Source organism: Mauremys mutica, chromosome 13, assembly GCF_020497125.1.
Source record: "Mauremys mutica isolate MM-2020 ecotype Southern chromosome 13, ASM2049712v1, whole genome shotgun sequence".
Taxonomy (NCBI): domain Eukaryota; kingdom Metazoa; phylum Chordata; order Testudines; family Geoemydidae; genus Mauremys; species Mauremys mutica.
This window is the reverse complement of record NC_059084.1, coordinates 38,632,905-38,650,731: the sequence shown is the minus strand read 5'-3', so window position 1 is coordinate 38,650,731 and position 17,827 is coordinate 38,632,905. Positions and strand designations below refer to the sequence as shown.

Genomic DNA, 17,827 nt, shown 5'->3' with positions numbered 1-17,827 from the left:
AATTATTCAGAAGTCAATTCAGAACCCCTAAGATACATTTCTGATTCCTCAAGAGAGATTCTAGATTTCTGAAGATCTATTTGAGACTCCTTAGAGAGTCTACCAGACATATTATTGATTATTATGCATTCCATATTACACAACATTGGAGACTCTCTGACAAATTGAAAAGATTCAGTAAGACATGTTAAAACAGATACGTTCCCTATTCCTCAAGATTTGATTTGATTTTCATGTTCAACTCCATCGTGTATATTGGAAGGAACAGAGAAGAAAATACTATCTTGAGGGAACTAGCAAGTAGAAAGCAATTTCTTAATATTGTATTTGTATGTGTGCCACATCTTTTTTCTTGATAAAATGTAACAATTGCAATTAAAGTGGATTTGCTAAAGCAAACATAATGGTAATAAAATAATGTACTCTGATCAGGTAAATTTCCTTTCTTTCTTTCTTTCTTTCTTTCTTTCTTTCTTTCTTTCTTTCTTTCTTTCTTTCTTTCTTTCTTTCTCTTCATTATTGTTTCTGGAGAACTGCATTAAAGTCTGAAACGATATGTATCCTCAAATATAAGCCAATGTAAAATATGTTTTAAATGCAGACTACATGGTATCACACTAAATAAAAGATTAATTTTAATTCAAATTTCTAGGATTACAAACATTGGGTTAATTTCTTTTATCTATTTAGTATTACCTAAAAGGAAAAAGGTATTTTGGGGCTAGATTCACACAGGGATTTAAGTGCCTAAATTCCAGAATCAGGCCTTCCCAGGATTCGCAAAACCTCCACTCAGCTGCCATTCAATTTTGTAGGCACTTAAACTCTCTCAGTGCCAATGTCTTTGCAGTAAAAGTTCCTGAGGCACCTATGTTTCTGCCTCTGAGAATGCACAATGCAGTTCCATGGTAGGTGTCTGGACACCCATACCCCAGACTGACGCACTAACCATGGGAAGTTATGCATTCCTCCACCTAACTCACCTATAGGGCCCAATCCAGTAAGCAGCTTGTGCACTGAATGCAGCCCTGAATATATTTGGGAATAAGCTAGAAGGAACATCAGTCTGGGGCTGGAGGCTTCTGGTACGCTAACAACTGCTGAGTAGTGAGTGCTGAGACCGAAAGGGTGAAATCCAACACGGTTTATTAAGACAACAATCCAGCAACTCCAGAAGCAGTTGCCACAGCAGCGTCTGATGCCAGCCATGGCACAAACACACACTTATGCTGTCTGATTCCTGATAGTTTTCTAAACACACAGACTACAACTCCCAGCTCGCAATCCTGGTATAAGGATCCCCCTGTCGTAGGGGCCTCTGAACTTAATTGAGTGTATTCAGGTGAGGAAGATCATGAGTGCCACAATCCAACCCTGGAGACTACAACTCCAGTGCTGCCTTGGGGAAGAGTGAGACTCCACTTCCAGGTGTAATGGGGTTAGGGACAGCGGTATGGTAAAATGGGACCTGACCTCACCCTAAGTTATTTCAGTGGGATGAGAAGCAACCCATCTTTTAGCATGTTGGCATTACTCAGAGGAAGAGGCTGCCTGTGGGAACAGGTGGCACACCAGCAAGGCCTTGTCTACTGGGTCCCTAGAACTCTCTAGGAACGGGTTTAGGGTTGAAACCCAGTTACCAATTACACTCCCTCTTGAGGGACATCACAGCTGCTCATGAGACCCCCCCCACAGTTTGTGCTTGAACATTAGAGACTATTGTGAGGAAGCGTCCATATCGTGTCACCCTCTTGTCAGAGTATCTCCTCCCCAGTTCTTCCTCTTACCCTCCCCTCATCAGTTCCATCTGTCAGGCGGAGTGCTCCCATTCTGTTACTAGATAGATTCCCAGTAAGTAACATACATGGGGTAGTAGCTTTAGTCTGAACTATAGTTTTAAAAGGGCACATTCATAAAACACCAAATCAAATGAAACAGATTTATCTTGCTCTGGAACAGCCTGAAAATGGGAGAAAACTTGTTAGCGGGTTTCAAAATGTACCAGGCAGTGGTAAGATTTTGAAATATACTATAGCTATCCTGACACCACTTCCTACATCCACCTGAAAAGACACACTAAATTATTTACTCTATAAGAATACATACCAAAAAACCAAAACCAAAAACCAATGTTGTTGATGTGCCCAATGTTGAACCCTTTAATCTACAGTCTGAGGAATAAGGAGGTGGAGGAAGCCCTGGAGAGGGTGATAGACAGAAAAATATTGCTTTGAAACTTGTAAAAAAACCCATATACTTGTGATGGATTTGGAGTTGCCTGTAGTAATTCATGAAAATACTATATAATCTGTACGTTTGTCTGAATATTGTAATTGTGGTTTTATATTCATTGTAGTGAGGCGGTGTGGCTGCCCACTGCCCTGGAGGGGGAAGAGCCCATCCAGAGGCCAGAGTGGGTGGAACTAGGGAGCTCTGACCCCACCCCTCAGAGGGTCAGGCGGCGACCCGGAACTATAAAAGCCGGCCCTCAGAGCACAGTAGGAGCCCAGCCACCGGAGAGAGCAGACGTCCCTAGTGGAGCCCGTGACTGGGAAGCTCCTGCAGCCCAAGGCAGCCGCCCAGACTGGCCGGACCTGCCCTGTGCCAGCTACCCGGAGGAGCTGCCGGAGCTACCCTGTGCCCGCTATCCAGAGGAATTTCCGGCCCTACCCTGCACCCGGTATCCAGAGGAGCTGCCGGACCTGCCCTGTTCTCGCTATCCAGAGGAGTTGCCGGACCTGCCCTGTGCTCACTATCCGGAGGAGCTGCCGGACCTGCCCTGTGCCCGCTACCTGGAGGAGTTGCCGGACCTGCCCTGTGCTCAGTATCCGAAGGAGCTGCCGGACCTGCCGACCAACCCCTGCACCGAAGAGCCCCGGTTGAGCCCCGGCGAACTCTTGTACATTCATATATTGAGTTAATTCAATAGCCGGGTGGTTGGGAAACTACCTAGGAAGATGGATGATAGCCCATTTAATAGCTCCTCAGCAAAGACCAAGGACAATTCACTGAGATGTCCTTCTCCCACCCATGCTGGGCCTGCTAGACTAGTTTTCCCAAGACTGAATTCCTCTCCCTAGGAAGAGCGGAAGATCAAAAGACTGAAATAGATTTAAAGAGACACTCTCCCTGAATAAAGGAAAGGCTAGATTGATGAGAAGGTCTGGGTGGAGGAAGTGCTCCTCCAGACCTCCAGAGGTTGGAGGTTTCTCCAGGAAGCTTAGCCTGCCTAGGGGCATTTCCAAGGGTAGGCAAGTCTTTGGATAAGATAAGTATGTGTTTCAATGCATGCTAGGAAAAGAAAATACACATACATCACATTCACATCAACCCTTTATATTTTTTGCTCGTTCCTTCAGAAATGGCATCAATCACTTCTTCAACAACACACATCATTATTAGCAATTTCTTGTTTTCCCACCATATTGCAGAGCACTCTCTTATGTCTGTCCCAAAGAGACTAAATAAGCCCAGTTCCCACAGCCTCTCCTGGTAAGTCATGTGCCTCAGCCCACTAATCATTTTTTGTTGCCCTCCACTGGAATCTCTCCAATTTGTCCACATCCTTTCTGTAGTGGTGGCGGCCCAAGACTGGATGCTGTACTCCAGATGTGGCCTCACCAGTGCCAAATGGAGGGGACTAATCACTTCCCTTGATCTGCTGGCAATGCTCCTTCTAATGCAGCTCAATGTGTTGTTATCCTTCATGGCAACGGGGGCACACTGTTGACTCATATCCAATTTCTCCACTGTCCACTGTAATCTCCAGGTCCTTATCTGCAGAATTGCTGCTTAGCCAGTCGGTCCCGAGCCTCTACCAGTGCATGGGATTCTTCTGTCGTAAGTGCAGGACTCTGCACTTGTCATTGTTGAACCTCATCAGATTTATTTTGGCCCAGTCCTCTAATTTGTCTAGGTCACTCTGGACCCCATCTACCTCCCTCCACCCCCCAGCTTAGTATCATCAGAGAAAATCCTATCATCCAGATCATTAATGAAGATGTTGAACAAAATTGGTCCTAGGACCGACCCCTGAGACACTCCACTTGATTCCGTCTGCCAACTAGACATTGATCACTACTCATTGACCCAGATGATCCAGCTAGTTTTCTATCCACCTTATAGTCCAGTCATCCAATCCATACTTTTTTTACTTGCTGGCAAGAATACCGTGCTAGACCACATCAAAAACCTTGCTAAAGTGAAGGTATATCACATCCACCACTTTTCCCATGTCCACAGAGCTAGTTATCTCATCATAAAAGGCAATCAGGTTGGTCAGGTATGACTTGCTCTTGGTGAATCCATGTTGACTGTTCCTGATCACCTTTCTCTCCTTCAAGTGCTTCAAAATGGATTCCTTAAGTACCTGCTGCATGATTTTTCCAGGGACTGAGGTGAGACTGACCACTCTGTAGTTCCTCATATTCTCCTTCTTCCCTTTTTTAAAGATGGGCACTACATTAGCCTTTTTCCAGGTGTCCGGGACCTCTCCTGACCACCACAGGTTTTCAAAAATAATGGGCAATGGCTCTGCAATCACATCAGCCAACTTCCTCAGATTGGATCCAGACCTATGGACTTGTGCATGTCTGGCTTTTCTAAATAGGCCTTAACCTGTTCTTTCTCCACTGAGGGCTGCTCACCTCCTCCCCATACTTTGTTGCCCAGTGCAGCAGTGTGGGAGCTGAACTTCTCTGTGAAGGCTGCGGCAAAAAAAAGCATTGAGTACTTCAACTTTTTCTGCATCATCTGTCACTAGATTGCTTCCCCCATTCAGTGAGGGTCCCACACTTTCCCTGACCTTCTTGTTGCTAACATACCTGTAAAAACCCTTCTTTTTACCCTATACATCCCTTTCTAGCTGCAACTCCTATTGTGCTTTGTCCTTCCAAATTACAGCCCTGCATGCTCGAGCAATATTTTCATATACCTCCCTATTCATCTGTTCAAGTTTCCACTTTTTGTAAGCTTCCTTTTTGTGTTTAAGCTCACTGAAGATTTCTCTGTTAAGCCAAGCTGGTCGCCTGCCATATTTGCTATTCTTTCTGCACATCAGGATGGTTTGTTCCTGCACCCTCAATAAGACTTCTTTAAAATACAGCCAGCTCTCCTGAACTCCTTTCCCCCTTATATTAGCCTCCCAGGGGATCCTGCCCATCAGCTCCCTAAGGGAGTCAAAGTCTGCTTTTCTGAAGTCAAGCGTTCATATTTTGCTTCTCTCCTTTCTTCCTTTTGTCAGGATCCTGAACTCAACCATCTCATTATCACCGCTGCCCAGGTTCCCATCCACTTCTACTTCCCCTACCAATTCGCTCCAAATCATTTACAAGTATGAATTTCAAGCAAATAATCATTTGTGCTAACCCCCTTGAAACATCTAGGAATTATGGACACTATCATGAATCCTTAGGGATTATCTGCCAGCCTCCCAAAATTTCTAGGTAGCAAACTTAAAACAAACATAAGGAAGTACTTTTTCACACAACACCTTTAGTCTGACCTAGTATGGCCATTCTTGTATTCTTTCGTTCTTATTTTTGCTCTCTTTCTCTCTGGTGCAGTCAGCCTTTTTCATTATTTAGCCAGAGTGGAACAGATTCAACCAGAGAAACTGAGGAAGCACCCATCTTTTGGAAAAATTTGCCACCCCTCCCCCATTCTTTCACCCTGTCATGACTAGCCATTTATTGGATGTGTGAGGAGCTAGCTTTGATTTATGCTGCTGTGAGTGAGAGAAAAAAACATGCTAAATGATTTGTATTAGGAACATCGGGATTATGAGGCTGGATAACACCCCAGGTCAAGATAGTCCAGTATCCTGTCTTTGACCGGTGCCAGCACAAGACATTTCAGAGGAAGTTGTGAGCATTCTGCATTGAGGAAATGTGGGATAATCTGCCTCCTGGCTCTCTCTAGTTTGAGATTGGCTTAAACCCTGAAACATGAGGTTTTCTATCCCTTCCAGAATTGTTGTTACCATTAATTATGAGACCCATGAAACATATTTGTTCAAATAACAGAGAACAGGAAAGTTTTTATCCATTTTAAAAAGGCAACAAAATAAACCCGAGAACCTATGGATCAAAGAGGTGTCTCTTCAATTGGGTCCAAAAGTCAGATGTTTGAATAAAGGCAGAGCCCTTCTGTTTGCCTTGGAGACCATTTAAGGATTGGTATCCAAAGACCTTTCCAGGATGTGCACGGAGTATAATTCAATTTGTATCTCATGGAGAGTGGTAGGGTCAAAGTTAAGGAGAGCCAGTTGATGGAAAATGCCATTGCGATGAAGATCTAAAGTTACACCTCCCTGAAGAACAGGCCGTGAGTCAGTTTAAATTCAGGCTATTTATCCAAAAGTCCTTCTTTTGTCTGTTGGCCTCAGGAGAATCTATTCTATGTGAGCATCTCCAGATGGTGGTATCTCTCTGGAGGTGTTGCAACCTAAGTGAATTTGCCTAATCATTCCCCACACTTCTTAGTTCCTGGGGGGGATGTAGTCACCCTTCCCTGTGGAATTACAGACGGTCTTTGGTCCACAATGATACATAAACATAACACAGAAAGATCTCACACAGATATTCTAGGAAATTGTCAGATGTGTCATACCAATTGTTTATACAATGCCTTGCACAGTGGGGTCCTGGTTCATGAAGGGGATTCCAACACAGTACAACAACAATCATTATAATAATTAATTAATATTTCTGTGCCTCACAGTGTAAGTTGCAAAACTAAGGCTCAGATTTTGTAAGTTATTTATGGGGAGCCGCACTCAGTATTGCAATGTCTAACTCATTTTGGAGCTTAAATCACATTTTCAGAAATGATTTTGGTATTTAGGAGCCAAAACACCATTGACAATTTATGGGGTGTTGGCTCCAAATGGCCTTTTGAAAATGAGATTTTTGCTCCTAAATCAGTCAAGAGTTGCAACACTGAGTGCAGCAACTCCTAAAGACCTTTAAAAATCTGAGAATAAGTTTTTAAATATTTGCAATGTGTTTTGAGGCCCTTGGAAGATTATTATTATTATTATTTTGTTAGTAAAATATCAACTTTTATATTCATATTTTCACCTTTGCACTATATGTGCAATCCAAATCTTTTGCAAAGCTGTCATTGATTTCCATGTGGTTTGCATTAAGCCCTGTCTTCATAGGAAAGTTTTGTGCCCATGCTAGTAAAGTTCCATAATCATTTGGCTAAGCTGTTTGCAAACCACAGAGAGATAGAGTGTCCTCAGAGAACAGGGATATTACAACCTTCAAAACACTCAAGGCATTCATTCTTCCCTCATTGCAGTCCATCCGGCCACTTTATTAGACATTCACCTTCTTTATGAAACATAGCTTTCCTTGTAACCCTTCTCAAGACCTCTTTGACCTTCTAGTTTCTCAGGCTGTAGATGATGGGGTTGAACATGGGAGAAACCACTGTATAGATCAGGGAAAACATTTTGTTTAATTCTGGTAACCGGCTTCCTGTTGGAGCCCCATAGACCATAATGACAGTCCCATAGAAAACGTTAACGACTATGAGATGTGAGGAGCTAGTGGAGAAGGCTTTTTGTTTCCCTGTGGTGGAAGAGATCTTCCAGATGGTCAATATGATCTTGTAATAAGAAGCCAGAGTTAGTGAGTGTCTATACATGACAGTTTTAGCAGAGGAACAAAATCACAGAAGAAACGGTCAATTTCATTGGATGCACAGAAAGGTAACCAGAATGTCCACACCAGTGTTATCAGAGGAGCCAAAAACCCAGTTACCCAAGACCCAACTGCTAACTGAAGGCAAACCTTAAAGTTCATAACAGCTTCATAGCGCAGAGGATGGCAGATGGCTAAATACCCCCATGCACTTCTTCCTGGGGAACTTATCCTTCTTGGAGACCTGCTACACCTCCGCCATCCTGCCCAGGATGCTGGCCAGTCTCCTGACTGGGGACAGAACAATCTCATTTAGTGGCTGCATTACACAATTGTATATCTTTGGTTCTCTGATATCTACAGAATGCCTTCTCTTATCTGTAATGTCTTACTATTGGTATTTAGCAATATGCAAACCACTGCATTATGCTGTTTTTATGAATGGAAGGTTCTGTCTCCAGTTGACTGTTTGCTCTTGGGTAAGTGGATTTCTGGCTCCTTTGCCAACAATGTTACTAATGTCACAATTAACATTCTGTAGCCCCACTGAAGTTAGCCATTTATTTTGTGATTTAAGCCCAATATTAAAACTGACCTGCAATGACACCTTCATGCTGGACATTACTGCTTTCATACTCATCTTCATACTCACACTGCCTCCATTTTTATTGACCCAGCATCCTGTTTCCATCCTCACCACCATCCTGGGGATCCCTTCCTCCACCGGGAGACAAAAGGCCTTTTCCACCTGCTCCTCTAACCTCATTGTGGTGACAATTTTCTATGGGACGCTAGTCGCTGTGTGTCTCTTAATAGACTCTAATGCACTGTGGGACCTGAAAAAAATGTTCTGTGTTTTCTATGGAGTCCTGACTCCATTGGTCAATCCCTTTATATACAGCCTAAGAAACCAGGAGATAAAGCAAGCCTTGCAAAAAGCTGTCCTTAGATTTTTTTTCTCTTTTGCTGTTAACCTAAGCGATTAATGGAAAACAAATTAACTGGATTTTTTAAAAGTGATTAATTGTAGTTTTAATCACACGGTTAAAAAATAATAGAGTACCAATTTAAATTTATTATAAATATTTTAGGATGGCTTTCTACATTTTCAAATATATTGATTTCAATTACAATACAGAAAACAAAGTGTACAGTGCTCCATTTATATTTCAACAAGGCCATGAGAACTTTGTTTCTCACTCTCAGGTGACATTGTAAATAAGAAGCAGGCAGCATTATCTCCCATAAATGCAAACAAATTGTCCTAGAGGCTGAACAAGAAGTAGGACTGAGTGGGATTGTAGATGCTCAAGTTTTACATTGTCTTGTTTTAGAGTGCAGTTTATAGATAAAGAAAAAAATAATTCTACATTTGTAAGTTGAACTTTCACAATGATTGCACTACAGTATTTGTATGGGGTGAATTGAAAAATACTATGTCTTTTGTTTCTTTTTTGCAGTGCAAATATTTGTAATAAAAAATAATTATATAAAGTGGGGATAAAGTGCCAGCATGGTTGTCGAAGGCCTGGCATTTCCAGTTGCACTCATCCATGGGAAAAGCCGAATGATGTAAAATGTGATATTATTAATGGGCTCACATTAGCTCTGAGTGACAATGGGTTAGGACATAAGATCAAAATTCAATTGTGCGTGACTCTTTGGGCCTCATTTTGACTCATCTGAATAGCCCCATTAACTTCAGTGGAAGTTTGCCTGGGTAAGAATTCAGCAAGATCCTGAATATTGGGCACTGACTTTTACAAGGATTTGGGGTTCTCCATGTATAAGCGGGGAAATGGTTGCACAATTGTGGGGAACTTTCCTGGTTTCTGTATGACCCTGGTGGAATTGGGTGGTGAAAGGATCTGAGTCCCTGCCACAACTGCCTTTACCTTCAAACCTGATCTTGAGGATTTCCCTTTCTCTATCCCATGCATTGGAGTCTTCCTAAACCCAATAAAGGTGGGCCCAGGATTCTGGTGGGGCCTAATCCCCAATCTTGTGGTGGGTCACTCAGAACAAGAGCTAAGGTGACCCTACTCTGTGGTACTCCTATCCTCACCAGCCACTTCCTTTACCCCGTGATTGCTACTTTGAGTTTAAACCACATTTAATGTATTAAACAGAAACTGTAAAAAATAAGGGAAAATTTACAAGATTAAATGATCATGAAACTCCACATGATGAGCCTGGAGAACACCATAAACAATAGTCTCTGGAGTGAACTCTGAAATTAACAGCCTATTCCTTACACGTACCAGGTCTCCTTCCAGGGCCCTGAATGTGTTACGATGATACTGCAGGTAAGACACGTGCTCAGGTGATAGCTACACATCCTCAGGTGTGGAAAGTTGGGACCTTTCTCTTCACTATCAGCACCCCATCGTGTTTGCATCCCCCTCTTCCTAGCCTGGCCTTCAAAGCCCTCTTGTCTGGCATTGGCTCCCTCCGCTGGGCCCTCCCTAACCACACCTCATTCTCCCCAGCCACTCACCACTTTGCTTGCAACATAACAGACCTTCTGTTATCATGGTTCTGGTCAGGTGGTTCCCCACCATAGCTCAGTTCTGGCTCACCATTGGTGTGGCCCGTCTCTGCTGCTCCAGCTCTCTAGCTCTGGGCTACTGTAGCCTGTTTTTTAATGATTGATAATTTTTCTTGGGTGTCAGTTAATACTAGTTGATTAAGCTGGGGATAGTGGGGTTCTTGTCCCGGAATCAGACACAAATAAAGTAAAAATGATTAATTTAATATATTGTGGGGATCACCTGTGTGCACAGCACAGATGCTCACACTGAGGGCAAAGCAAAGTCTTAGCCACTTTTATTTGCACATTCAGTAAATACCAGAAAGTGCCAAACCACATAAATAGCAGTAATATAACCTTAGGGATATTCTTAGTATTATTCCCTGCATATGCTCAGATACATGTATACTCACACTCTTCCTTGGAGAGCTGGTGGTCAGAGACAAAGGACCGACCCTATTCCCAGCAAGCCAAATGAGTCCGATGATCCATACCTTAATGCCCAAAGGTCGGCGATACATGATGACGTCTACTGATGAAAGCTCACTGGTTCCTACCTGGGGCACTGGCTTCCTACAGGATCTGGGAGACTGTAACAAATCTTCATTACAATGCCCAGCCTCCATGTCCATATGTAACTTCCTCACCCTAACAATATTGAGGTGCCTTCATCCTACAGCTTGACACATTAATGCCGTTTAGCTCATTCCAATATATGTCAACTATTGCGAAGGCAAGTTTGTGATTAAACATCTGCCAACAATTTTATCCTAAAATATCCAGCCCAGTATCAGTTCAGTTTTGCTATGGGTGCCCAGTCTTGTTATGTACCAACAAGAACCCAAAATCTAGGGTAACTGTTGAGTCATTTCATCTATGCTGGGTTCTAGGCCTATGCTTCACTTATGCTAACCTAATCTAGGCTGATCTTTCACAGGATCTAGCCCTGTAGGTTACAGGCATCACTGCTAAGTAAAATAAAATGCTCCGGTTGCTCTATGGGCTGCTGCACTCTCCGTCCCATGCCTTTTTCTGCCCTGGCAGGCCCAGCTCAGATGTAAGATGGGCCCTGGGCTCTTGACTCCCTCATCTGCCTGCCTGCCCTGTCAGGGCAGCTGACTTGGTGTGCTGGCCTCTCCTTAGGTCCCCTGGGCACCTGTCAGTCAGAGCAACCAGATGCTTCTTTGGCCTGTAAGGATTTGGGGGGCTGCAGCCTGGGTCTGCAAAGCCTGGGGTGGCCAATATTACCACAGTGCCACTGGAAGGCCATGCAGAGGCCTAGTCAGGGAGTGCTGTGGAGAATAGATGCCGTAGAAAGTACCACCCACCAGACCCAGAGTGACAGTACCCAGTGGCCCTCTCATTGGCCAAATGCCCCTGCTTAACCACAGGGGTTACTCCAGGAAGTTGTCTGGGCAGCCTTATAGGCCTTGGCTTGCTACTATGGTGGACTTTGCTTCGTCTCTTGATCTTTGGCCTCTGATTCTGGCCTGACTTCGACCCTGATTCCTATCTCACAATCCTAACCCGGAACTACCTCTGATCTTTGGTCTCCGAGCCCAGCCAGATTCAGACCTTGACTGTTGGTTACAGGACCTGCCCTCTGTCTATGGCCCAGAGACGCCTATCCCTGGTGAGCAGACCTAAGCCCAACTGCAACCACTGGGCAAGACCATCTACATCTCAATCCCTTATAGGCCCTTCCCCTTTCTGCTGGTATTGGGAGAGACCCAACCAAACAGAAACAATGAGTTTCTGGAAGGTGCCAACAGCCCTCTCATACATAAATGGTTATCAAGGAGATCATATGTTGGAGAGGCTCCTTCCAGGCTATTGCAGAACTGAGGAGGAGCAATGGCTGGCTACTAAGAGGTGCAAACCCCTGTTCTTGAGTGTGGTACATGAGAAAGCAGAAAGGTTGGTGAGGAAACAGAACTACCTAGAGGCCCTGTTCTTCATTCCTGCCCCAGTGTACAACACCATTTGAATTATCCATGTGTTGTGGTGGGAAGATCACACCCCAGGAAGGGCAGGGATATGAAGGAGGAAAGAAGATACTCAGCATTCTGGAAGAGGAAGAGAGAAAGGAAACATCTCCCTTCCCTTTTGCATGTGGGAAGACTGAGGGAGATCCTGAAATGTTGAAGAAGAGAAGTAATAGCTAAGAGGTAATGATGATTTAACAACAACAAAGCTATTGGAGATATAGTAGCAATGGATCTGCTCTCTAGTGTGAAATGAGGATGATGGAGGATCACCTAGAAGCATGGTACACCTGATGCTGCATCGGCGTGTCAACATCACATTACAGCAGCATAATCCCATTCTACAGCACAGTCACTGCAAAGCAAAGGCTCAGGATCCCTGATACACATATGGTGTTTAGTCTGTGGACCAAGAGACTGGTCCTCTGCTATTCCAGTAGCCACAGATTGAAGCTGTCCTTTCTACAATCCATCCCTGTAGCAGATGTAGCAGAAAACCTTGCATTGTTCTATACGGCTGACCTCTTTGCCGGTTGTTACTAAGGGTGGCTCAGGTTACTTGGCAACGTGACAGCAGAGTCCCTTTGGGGAGAATTCTCATGTGGTCACCAAAGCATATAAAGATGATTGCAATGCAGCACATGGAGAATCGTGATGTGAAAGAGACATTTTTGTTTATGCAGGTGAATGAGGCAGGAATCTGTATAGGGACATTAAAAAAGTGAAGAGGAAGAAGAAGACATCTCTATTCAAGTGTCATTCTCTTATCACTTACCCCAGTTTTATAAACGTGCATCTCGATTGACTTCAGTGCAGTTATTTCTGATCTATGCTGGGGTAAGTGAGAGGGAATTTGTTTCCTGATTCACTCTTTAAAAGCTTTAAATCTTCATTTAATTTCAAATGTTAATTCAGTTACTGTATTGAACACTTAAGAGTACATCTTGCTTGCTTGCTTTCTATTTTACTGAGTTTTTCTCTGGAAAACAGATAAAAATACAAAAGAACAGAATGGTAAAGGAATTGAATGGGAGCAAAGAGAAAGGAGAGATGTGTAAGGAAGGGGAACTAGGAATTAATAAAAGGGTTATTAAAAATTTAGAGCTAACTTTTTAAATTTTTCTGAGGTCCCTCTTCTTTGAAATGTTACCCATCCTTTAGCAGCCAGATTAGGCAAATTGTTGGTGCATCTTCTATCCCCAAAGGCAATCTGCTTACCTCTTCACTAGGGGCTCAATGCCCTTGCAGCTGAACAAGTGTAATGTGCGAGGCCGTGTGTTAAAAAGCTGAAAAATGGCTGAAAACTTTGCAGACCATAAATCCCAGTAATAGTTGAACCTGTTCATAATCTAAAGAGAAAGAACTCTAAACCATTCTTGGAGCTGTTTCCATCACTTTGCACAAACTCAACAGACTATCTAGGCTGCTGAGTGAGGCTTGAGGATATTGTATGTCCTGGTGGTTGTGTTGATTTGTGTGGGGGTTGTGTTGTGCTGAAAGATTTGTGCTGGTTTGTGTGGATGTGTGCTGTAGTGAGGGGCTATGTGTGTTTGGGGTTAATGTGTGTGCTGGTTGTGTTGTTGTGTGGGCGGTTGTGTTGATTTATCAGCCTTCTTCATGTAACGTTATTAGCTCTCTTCCCCTGCTGACTGGGGGACCTACACTTTCCTACATGTTCTCATGTTTCTAATGTACTTATAATTCTTCTCCTTCTTCCCAATTATGTCCTCTGTTGGTGAAACTCATTTTTGCTTTAACCTTTCTGATTTTCTCCCTATATGTGTGCCCTATTCTTTTGTACTGATCCTTAGCAATTTGTCCACATTTCCACCATTCGTAGGATTCCTTCTTGATTTTCAGCTTTAATAGGCTTTAGAGTGACATACAGAATGGCAATCCTGGAATATCATTACATGGATTTTAATTTCAGACAAGTCAGTTATGATCAATGTTTGGCATTTGATAAAAGCTCACAAGAATTGTATTTGTTTGGCTTCTCTGTGGGTACAGTAACATTTAAATTTTAACCTAAATCACACTGAAAATCTCTCTCTATGCCAATAAGGTGAATAATTCCCATTGTAACACCTTTAAACATTTAAAAAACCCCAGCCCTTTCATTCTGGCTTAAGTCAAAATTCCAAAATTGATTCATTTCCTTCTGGATGGCTCCATACCCAGAATTACATGTTCCCATTCTGTGAGTCATGCCCCTGCACCCAGTAGAAAATTGCAAGGTTCCCTAACTATGGCATACACAACTGAATAAGCGTGTGTGTGTGTGTGTGAGAGAGAGAGAGAGAGAGAGAGAGAGAGAGAGAGAGAGAGAGAGAGAGAGAGAGAGTACACATTCCAAAGTCTTCATTTGCATGCTGAAATGTTGGGTGGTTCTTGGGTGGTTGATTGTGTTGGAGCTAGAGCATACATAGGACTTGGCCAAGAATTATGTTCTAGATTATCTCTGTAGTTACGTTGAATATATCAGCAACATCTTTTCATATTTCCACATATGTTAAGTCACTAGATCCTATTGTGAAATTTCAACTCTATCAGGATTTTGGCAACAGCAGTGGGGTTACAAAAAAACTGGAGGCTTAAATAACTGAAACCATGAAAATGGTGATTTCAGCAGCAGTCTTCTAATTATCATCAGAAGCCTTATCAGTGAATTTAGAAATCAGCAATCCCTGTGATGGGTCTGTTCAATTTTTTATTTATTATTATTATTATTATTATTATTAAATATGCCTGTGAGTTTCTTTACTGGTGCAGTTTCAAGTTTCTACCAATAGGAAAACCTATGGGCAACTATAATAGACCCACCAAGTTCCCCTCTCTGAATGAAGGCTGGTCTGTTGTGACTGGATCCAAACATACAACCCCACGTACTGCTGAGCGCTCTGGAACTGGGTGGTGACGAGTCACTGTTCCTAGACGTGGGTCTCTCGGCACTCCCATTGTTTCACCAGTGGTGAGCCATTCAGGGTTGATGGCCCTTGACAGTGTTGTCACTGCTTTGCAGACACAGCTTCCCCAAGATCTATTACGTTTCCTGCTATAAAAGAGGTGATGTCATCCAGAATGATGGTTGCAATTTGAAATCGCATTCAATAACCAAATGTAAATAACAACTGGACAAAGACATATTCCTCAAACTGTCACAGCAACCTTAGACAAGGAAGCATCAGGAGTGATCCTTAATATCTCTCTCCAGACATCCTCTATAACATATTTAAAATGTCCAAAGGGCCTATCCACAAGTTTAGGTGCATGAATACTTTTCAAAATCTGGTCTGTAGGCAATTTTGAAAATGTTACCTGTCAGTTTTAGGTGTTGTATGGCAGTTAAAAAGAAGGATGCGTATTCTTGCAGAGAAATGAACATACTATGTACTTTGCTTTGGAACAGACTTAAGAGAGATCTTTCTGTGATATGATGGGAAAACAACAAATTGCTAAAAATGATGTGTATTGTTCAACAAATGATTGATGCCTTTTCTGCAGAAATGAGGCAGAAATATAAAGGGTTGATGTGAATGTGAGGCATGTATAATTTCTTTTCCAAATGCATAGTTCTGAATAGTCTCATAGCAGTATGATAACACTGAGCATCCATTAGTATAGCTGTTAAAGAACTTTGTAAAGTGTTATCTCCATTTTAGACAACAGAAAATGAACATACGTAGAGAGTTCTTCTTTCATAAATTTCAAATCACATTAAGAAAAGGAAGTAGTATTATCACCAACAATTTCATAGAGTAAAAAGGTATGGAGAGAGGAGGTGACAAACCCAAGGGTGTGGATGAGATAGCATTAAAACCCAACTCCATGGATCAAATTCTTGTGTCTGCTCCACTGGAATCTGCTGCATTCTGCAATGTAAATATGGGTAAATGTGATATGAGCCCAGCAATGGGATATGACTGATATTTTCATGTGAGCTCAAGAAAGTGGCATTTAATTCCCTTGGTGTCCACTGATAATTTCAGACTTTGTGGCCGAAATAATGTACAAGAATATTCAGGAAGCTGAAGGTGAGATACCAGACTATAGGAATGTTCCCAATGTGATGGAACTTAGGCACTTTAGAAAATGTTATCCAAAATACCTCCGACATCTGGAATCTTGACTCAACTGTTGAGATGGCAACCAGCAGGGGGAAGCCAGAATTCAAAAGTTGACTGTTTTGAAATGGAAGTTGGATTATAAATTGCAAAATTTGTTTTATTTCCCCCTAGATGAAACCCACAGCAAACAAACACCAGGGAAATCAAACGACCATCACAGAATTCATCCTCCTGGGATTCGGGGATCTCCCTCAACTTCAGACCCTTCTTTTCCTGCTGTTTCTGGTGATCTACATTGTGACTGTGGCTGGAAATATCCTCATCATTGGGTTAGTTGTGGCTGATCAGAATCTTCACACTCCCATGTACTTTTTCCTGGGGAACTTGTCCTTCTTGGAGACGTGCTACACTTCTACCCTCCTCCCCAGGATGCTGTCCAGTCTCCTGATTGGGGACAGAACCATTTCATTTAGTGGTTGCCTCACACAGTTCTATATCTTTGGTTCCTTGGCAGCTACAGAATGTCTTCTTTTATCTGTGATGTCTTATGATCGGTACTTAGCAATATGCAAACCACTACATTATGCAACCCTTATGAATGGCAGGTTCTGCCTCCAGATGACTGTTTGCTCTTGGGTAAGTGGATTTCTGGCTTCTTTGCCAACAGTATTCTTCATATCACAATTCACTTTCTGTGGCCTCAATGAACTGGACCATTTCTTTTGTGATTTAAGCCCAATAATAAAACTGTCCTGCAGTGACACCCTCATGCTGGAAATTTCTACTTTCATACTTTGCTCCATTCTTACACTTCCTCCCTTTCTATTGACACTGGCATCTTATGTTTCCATCATCACCACCATCCTGAGGATCCCTTCCTCCACTGGGAGGCAGAAGGCATTTTCCACCTGCTCCTCTCACCTCATTGTGGTCACAATTTTCTATGGGACTCTAGTCACTGTGTACCTGTTACCAGATTCTGATGCACTGAGGGACCTGAACAAGATCTTCTCTGTTTTCTATGGAGTCCTAACCCCATTGGTCAACCCCCTTATATATAGTCTGAGAAACCAGGAGGTAAAGCAAGCCTTGCGAAAAGCTGTCCTTAGATTTTTTGTCTTTTACAAGAATACAGGTTTTTCAAGAGAATGCACACACAACATGGGCCAATCATAGGGACATGATCTTGCAAAGTGTGAATCATATGAGTAGCCCCTACTCATCTTTGTGTGCCTTTTGAACTCCTAACAGGATCAAGATTTCCTTAATCCAAGGGTGTACAGGGAGACTTTGGCAAACCAGTAAAGTGCTTGAAATCACTATGGCTTATTGTTAAAGGTGGCCTAGTCAGCAAGCTGTAAATTGGCCATTCAGCAATCTCAGCTCGACCAAGGCAGGAGGGGAGGGGGTTTTGGGTGCCACAGAAAGGGCAGCTTGACTCCACGTCATTCCTGATAAGAATTGTGTTTAAATTGTTGATACATGTATTTTAAAAGAATAGGATATGCCCCAGGAATGCCTATTGGGGTCTCAAGGCTGCAAACTCTGGAAAAACCCACATCTGGTTAATCAATAATCAGAAGGAACCTCTTGCTT

General features: G+C 42.7%; 1 pseudogene; it reads left to right on the top strand.

The window, feature by feature from the left end:
* Positions 1 to 12,906: 12,906 nt before the first annotated feature.
* LOC123348785 lies at positions 12,907 to 17,297 on the top strand (annotated as a pseudogene).
* The last annotated feature ends 530 nt before the right edge of the window (positions 17,298 to 17,827 follow it).